At 54.0% G+C, this 6,791-nt stretch overlaps 1 long non-coding RNA gene across 1 annotated transcript; it reads right to left on the reverse strand.

Annotated features, from left to right (window-relative positions):
* Nucleotides 1-42: 42 nt before the first annotated feature.
* Nucleotides 43-1,869, reverse strand: LOC131585486 (uncharacterized). Its single transcript, XR_009278959.1, has 3 exons — nt 693-1,869; nt 158-322; nt 43-94 (listed from the first exon to the last, which is right to left on the reverse strand). It is a non-coding gene; the product is annotated as an uncharacterized LOC131585486 (long non-coding RNA).
* Nucleotides 1,870-6,791: the final 4,922 nt, after the last annotated feature.

Consider the following 6,791-nt stretch of genomic DNA (forward strand, 5'->3'; position numbering starts at 1 on the left):
CTCTGCAGCACCAGGAGGGGCTCTCCTGTCCCTCTGCAGCCCCATCCTGGGGGACTCTGCAGCCCCATCCTGGGCTCTCCTGCCCTCCCTGGGACTCTGCAGCACCAGGAGGGGCTCTCCTGCACCCAGGGAACTCTGCAGCCCCATCCCAGGGGACTCTGCAGCACCGGGCAGGGGGACTCTTTAGCCCTGGTCAGGGGCTCTCCTGCACTCCATGGGACTCTGGAGCACTGGGAGAGGGACTCTGCAGACCAGCCTGGGCTCTCCTGCCCTCCCTGGGACTCTGCAGCACCAGGAGGGGCTCTCCTGTCCCCGGGGGACTCTGCAGCCCCATCCTGGGGGGACTCGGCAGCCCAGCCTGGGCTCTCCTGCCCCAAGGGGACTCTGCAGCCCCAGGAGGGGTTCTCCTGCCCCTCTGCAGCCCCAGCCTGGGCTCTCCTGCCCCAAGGGGACTCTGCAGCCCCAGGAGGGGTTCTCCTGCCCCTCTGCAGCCCCAGCCTGGGCTCTCCTGCCCCAAGGGGACTCTACAGCACCAGGAGGGGCTCTCCTGTCCCCGGGGGACTCTGCAGCCCCATCCTGGGGGACTCTGCAGCCCAGCCTGGGCTCTCCTGCCCCAAGGGGACTCTGCAGCCCCAGGAGGGGCTCTCCTGCCCCTCTGCAGCCCCAGCCTGGGCTCTCCTGTCCCCAGGGACTCTGCAGCCCCAGCCTGGGCTCTCCTGCCCTCCCTGGGACTCTGCAGCACCAGGAGGGGCTCTCCTGCCCCTCTGCAGCCCCAGCCTGGGCTCTCCTGTCCCCAGGGACTCTGCAGCCCCAGCCCAGCCCAGCCCGGGCTCTCCTGCCCCTCTGCAGCCCGGCCCAGGCAGGGATGGGGAAGTGCCTTATGGCAGGGGCTGTTTCCTGCGCTGTGTCCTGGCTCAGGACAGCTCAGCCTGAGCTCTCTGCAGGGATGGAGCTGCTCTCTGGCCACGGGAGATGTTTACTGAGCCCACAGCTGGCACCCTGGGCAGGGAGAGCCGGGATCAGGGGATGCTCTGACCCTGAGCGCTGCAGCCACAGGAACACCCGGCAGCTCCAGCCTGCCCTGAGGACACGGAAAAAAACCTTTGACAGGAGCCTCAAGCAGTGCATGGATTTCCAGTGCTGGGACTCATTTTGGGGGCAGAAACAGGGACAAATTAAATTATGAATTAGCCACATTAAAAAGCAATAGAATTTTATAATTGACCTCTTACTGACAGCGTATCAAGGATTCAAATCCAGACTTGCAGTCAGGAGTATCCAAGGCTGAGGACTGAATCCTAAATCCCAGCAGCTTGTCAGGCAGCTGCTGCAGACCTTGGTGCACAATTAACACTTGTTGGGGTTGAAATTGTCTGACTGCAGCAATGTTTTTATTTCTGAGCCTGCATTAGATGTATTAGGACAGCACCCACCTTTGGACAAGGCCCTGCTCAGTCTAACACTGTTCCTCCCCTATTCCAGATATCAGCAGGAAGCAAAGTGAGCTGGAATTCAGAGCAGATCAATGCACAGTAACCATTTAGCAGCCTTTAGCCAGGTCCTCCAGGCTTGTCTTACTTTTAGTTAACGTGCTCCAGGGTTTGGATCTTTCAGCAACACATTCCTCCAGCAGAGCAAATGGCTCTTGAATTGTAATGATTGTCAGAGTGTGTGCAGACTGGTATGGGAGGTGCAAGGAATTGTGCAGAAAGAAAACAAAACCTTTTTATTAATGTGTTGAATTTTTATAGTTTCCTTTGTCTGCAGTTCTGTTGTTTGAAATGTCCTTATTTTGTACATGGACATCTTTTTAATGAGTTTACAAAATAAAATGAACCTCCATGCTGTGACTTCTGAGCCTTTGTTTCTAGGGGAATAAAATGATACAACTATTTTGTTCTTTAGGCTTCATTTCCTGGAGACTCAGTGGAATGCTGTTGGATTTCTGAATGTCCACAGGTTCCCCATTAATTCTGTCAGACACTACAGCAGTGTCCTGTCCTTGCCCAGAGGAATCAGTGAAAACTCTTCAGCTGTTGCATTCCTCAGTGTGACTTAAACTGGAGTGACTAAAGAGTAATGTCTCTATGAGGAAAAACCAATTTCCTTTCCTAACTCTGTTTCAGAAGCACCATATGCTGTCTTTCTGGAATATCCCATTTATAACCAGCCAAAAAAGCCTAATATTGAGAGGGTGGAAGCTGCATAAGGGACAGAACAGGGACCAAATAATTTTTCCCTTTTTGGGTGCTGTTCCAAAAAACCAAACTTGCGGTGTTTCACGTCTGCATCATCGATTCCCAAAGCTCCCACAGGCCAGGAGAGAGCAGGCTTGTGCCTCCTGAGCGGTGTTCTGGTGGGGATTTGGCTTTCAGAAGCGTTCCTTGCCCTGCAGGACTGGCACCATGGGCAGAACCTGCCAGAGGAGCACTGATTCTGCCCCTTGCTCATCAGTGAACATCACTAAATGCACCGCTTCCCCCCAGCTCCTCAGTTTTATCAGCAACATTCACAAATTTCCCATCTGATAAAGGATAGTTAAAGCTGAGTTTAATGACAGGAGAATGATCTGCAGGTTCCCAAAGCAGTGTGACAGTGTGGGAGGCTGTGCAGGCACACTGCAGGAAAATTCTCCTTTAGGGGAAGGGACAGTCCCTGCTGGCTCAGCCTGGCCCAAATTCAGGCAGAATCTGTCCCTGGGTCAAGAGTGGCTCTGCAGGACCCTGCTGTTCCACCACTCTGGAGATGAGGCTGAACACACAGCCCATTGCATAATTTAATTTTTATTTGGGATGCCTTGGCTCAGCTCCAGGCACAAGTAATTATGACCATTTATGAATGTTAATCTGACACTTCTCATCAAAGGGATGAGGCCTTGTAGTGACTCAAAGGCTCAGCTGATTCTTCCTCCCCATCTCATCTTTCTGAGGTTCCTCTCAGCCACAGAAATAAGACCAACCAATTAACTTTATGATTGAGCACTGCACCTCATTAATGAAATACCTTGAAGATTTAGAGTTTGAATTTTGCATTCACTTCTTAGCTTGTTCCAGTGCAAGGGAAAGATCTGACAGGAGTTATCCTGATGGATGCTTTTAAGCCTCTGTCTTTCCAGGTGCCTTCAATTCAAAGCACAAGGTAGAAAAGCACTTGTTCAACATGAGAGGAGGCCTCTGAGTAAAGTTTGGTACTTTTGACTTGTAAAGAATTGTAGAAAGATTAGCATGGAGCTTACAGTGCCTCCCCAGGCTATAAGGGATGAAGGAGGGGTGCCTGTGTTTTATTTGAGATTGGAAAGTGGGTGCTGATATGATCATGGATATTTCCTGACTACAGCAAAACCTGGTTTTTCCTGCCTTTGTGTCTATACTGAATATTCCTCCTCAAAAAAGGGGAGATTTTTCATTTATCCTGCTTATGGGAACCTCCAGCATGAGTTTAATTACAGCAGTTTAGACATCCATCACCATTTCCCTCCAAAGTCTGCAGCCACCTCTGAGTTGGTTTTATTGGTGTATTTTTGGTGTTAACAGGAGTTGCTCAGGGCTGACATGAGACAAGCTTGCTCAGCTTAACAATAAACTGCTGCTGGAAGCTGCACAGAGTTCCTCATTTTCAAAAAGCAATTTCAAACACCAAATCTTATCCCAGCCATTTTGTTTGTATGCAGAGCAGGTGATGCCAGTGCAGCAGAGCCCTCGGGGGAAGCAGATCAGAACATTTCCATTTGGACAGGCACTGGATTGAGACAGATTGGTTCTGAGCAAGCAGAGGATTTGTAAAGCAGCCCTGCTGGTGAACAGTGCACGTTCCTGAGAGCTGGCACCTGCTGGCCCCGGGGCTAGGACCAGGGAAAAGAGGGACATGAGAACCAAGGCAAGAACCCTTTAAACAAAGATTCCATTCTTTGCTTGTTTTTCTACTTCATTATTCTATTTTTCATTGAAGGTGCTGCCTTTATCAGGAGGTTCTCCCCCAGTGTTCTGTTCCAAACTCGCACAGAGCACTCGGGGATGTCCCTGGAGCAGGGAATTGTGTCCCTGGCTGGGCTGGGATGGGCTGGAGCCAGCCCAGGAGGAGCCACAGCCCAGCCTGGCACAGCCCTGCCTGCCCCTGCTGCTCCTGCTGCTGCCAGCAGTGACCAGCAGTGACCAGTGATGGCCAGCAATGGCCAGCAGTGACATTCAATGGCCAGCAGTGACCAGCAGTGACCAGCAGTGACCAGCAGTGACCAGCAGTGACCAGTGATGGCCAGCAGTGACCAGCGATGGCCAGCAGTGACCAGCAGTGACCAGCAGTGACCAGCAATGGCCAGCAGTGACCAGCAGTGACCAGTGATGGCCAGCAGTGACCAGCAATGGCCAGCAGTGACCAGCAGTGACCAGCAGTGACCAGCGATGGCCAGCAGTGACCAGCAGTGGCCAGCAGTGACCAGCGATGGCCAGCAATGGCCAGCAGTGACCAGCAGTGACCAGCAGTGACCAGCAGTCACCAGAAGTGACCAGCAGTGGCCAGCAGTGACCAGCAATGGCCAGCAGTGACCAGCAATGACCAGAAGTGACCAGCAGTGACCAGTGATGGCCAGCAGTGACCAGCAGTGACCAGCAGTGACCAACAGTGACCAGCGATGGCCAGCAGTGACCAGCAGTGACCAGCAATGGCCAGCAATGGCCAGCAGTGACCAGCAGTGACCAGCAGTGACCAGTGATGGCCAGCAGTGACCAGCGATGGCCAGCAGTGACCAGCAGTGACCAGCAATGGCCAGCAATGGCCAGCAGTGACCAGCAGTGACCAGCAGTGACCAGTGATGGCCAGCAGTGACCAGCGATGGCCAGCAGTGACCAGCAGTGACCAGCAATGGCCAGCAATGGCCAGCAGTGACCAGAAGTGACCTGAAGTGACCAGCAGTGACCATCAGTGACCAGCAATGGCCAGCAGTGACCAACAGTGACCATTCCTGTCCCCAGCAGTGGCCATCCCTGTCCCAGCAGTGACCAGCCTTGTCCCCAGTACTGTCCCAGCCTGTCCCCAGCCTGTCCCCAGCCCTGTCCCCTCCTGCAGCTCCCTGGGGCCAGCACAGACCCCCAGCTCCACCCCAGAGCCCTGCAGGGAGTGTTGAGCTCAGACAGAGCCCACCCATGGCCCCTGCCAGGAGCAGAGCACTTCCACAGACACGGGAAAATGGGAAATCCTGCTCAGGACTGGAAGGTGTGACTCCACACAGATAAAGCACGCTGTGGGAGCTGAGAGATTCACAGGATTGTCCCCAGTGCCAGCCCTGGGACAGGCTGGGGTCTCAGGATTGTCCCCAGTGCCAGCCCTGGGACAGGCTGGGGTCTGGGGATTGTCCCCAGTGCCAGCCCTGGGACAGGCTGGGGTCTGGGGATTGTCCCCAGTGCCAGCCCTGGGACAGGCTGGGGTCTGGGGATTGTCCCCAGTGCCAGCCCTGGGACAGGCTGGGGTCTCAGGATTGTCCCCAGTGCCAGCCCTGGGACAGGCTGGGGTCTCAGGATTGTCCCCAGTGCCAGCCCTGGGACAGGCTGGGGTCTGGGGATTGTCCCCAGTGCCAGCCCTGGGACAGGCTGGGGTCTCAGGATTGTCCCCAGTGCCAGCCCTGGGACAGGCTGGGGTCTCAGGATTGTCCCCAGTGCCAGCCCTGGGACAGGCTGGGGTCTGGGGATTGTCCCCAGTGCCAGCCCTGGGACAGGCTGGGGTCTCAGGATTGTCCCCAGTGCCAGCCCTGGGACAGGCTGGGGTCTCAGGATTGTCCCCAGTGCCAGCCCTGGGACAGGCTGGGGTCTCCTCTGTGCTCTTGGGGACCTGGCTTTGGCAGGACCCTGCAGCCCCTGTCCCTGCTGACCCATCCCTGCTCAGAGCAATCCTCTCCTGGCTGTGATGGCAGCAGAGCCCCAGGCCCAGACTCTTCTGCTGTAGCCATGGAAACGCTTAATGCCGTGCACAGGGACTGTGCCACATCCCAGTTATCATAATTAATAACTCCATCCTAATGACAAATGGCTTCACTGTCGGGCAAGAGGCTCCAAAGTGCAGCTCTGCAAGCTGAACATCTGTGAGGAGCTGTGCTCTGCTCAGCTGGCAGGAGATGCTCCCAGGCGGGCACAGAAATCATTAAAATGTGGGAGAGGGTTCCCAGTAATTGAGTGCACATTTCAGAACTTTGCCAAACACACTGAAAGTTTAGAGGTGCCCTAATTCCTGTTCCAAGAGACTTGGATCTCGCTGGTTCAGCCTTTACACCTTCCTCCTTTACTGTCCCACAGAGAGCTGAGCACAGCCTGGCAGCGATGCTACTGCAGCCTGTCAAAAGCTAAATAATTCCAAAAATTATATTACACATGTGCACAATCCCCATCATTTCTAAATTCCAGCTCATCAAATTGATGAGCTTTAACGTGGTGAAATTGTTCTGTGATACAAAACTGTCCAAATTCAGGTCCTTATAAAAGCACGAAGCGCTGCGATAATTTAAAGTGGGATTTTCAAAGCGCTCTCGTGTCGCTGGAGCACTTCAAATATTTTTACAAGGATGTCAAAGCAGAATACGGTCAAATAGCCTTTTGAAGTAAAAGCAGTAGACATCAAAACATACTCCCCAGACTGAGAAAAACACTTGGAGTGTCTTGAAAAGTAATAATCGCAGCTCATCTGCAGCTTGCAGCCTCCCAGAGCAGAAGAGCGTTTGCTGATGGAGTTAAAAGCAGATTTGTCCCCTGTGGGTGCAGGAGCAGGGCTCAGCTCCTGTCGATGTCCCCAGCCCCAGATCTGTGCTG

The sequence above is a fragment of the Poecile atricapillus genome, chromosome 16 (genome assembly GCF_030490865.1).
Source record: "Poecile atricapillus isolate bPoeAtr1 chromosome 16, bPoeAtr1.hap1, whole genome shotgun sequence".
Taxonomy (NCBI): domain Eukaryota; kingdom Metazoa; phylum Chordata; class Aves; order Passeriformes; family Paridae; genus Poecile; species Poecile atricapillus.